The sequence below is a fragment of the Octodon degus genome, unplaced genomic scaffold (assembly GCF_000260255.1).
Source record: "Octodon degus isolate 3935 unplaced genomic scaffold, OctDeg1.0 scaffold00197, whole genome shotgun sequence".
Taxonomy (NCBI): domain Eukaryota; kingdom Metazoa; phylum Chordata; class Mammalia; order Rodentia; family Octodontidae; genus Octodon; species Octodon degus.
Genome location: NW_004524773.1, coordinates 1,310,861 through 1,311,154, shown reverse-complemented (window position 1 = coordinate 1,311,154; position 294 = coordinate 1,310,861).

Genomic DNA, 294 nt, shown 5'->3' with positions numbered 1-294 from the left:
TTTTTTTTTTTTTTGTAACTGGCATCAAACTGCTAGGCAGGTGCTTATACCACTAAGTTATCTCCCCAGTTTGCCTTGGCAACTTTTAAATAAATATTTCCTACGTGACAAACATGATTGAGAAGAGATCTGAGAAGGATTTGACTTGAGACTTGTACAAAGCAAAAGTCAAGCTCTTCCTGTAAGTGGCTGAGGTGATCTGTGAAAATGGTTTGCTACTCTCTTGACCCAAAAAAAGAGGCTCAGATCTTCACCTTCACTTTAAGAACACGTGTGAAACTGCCCAGGCTATCA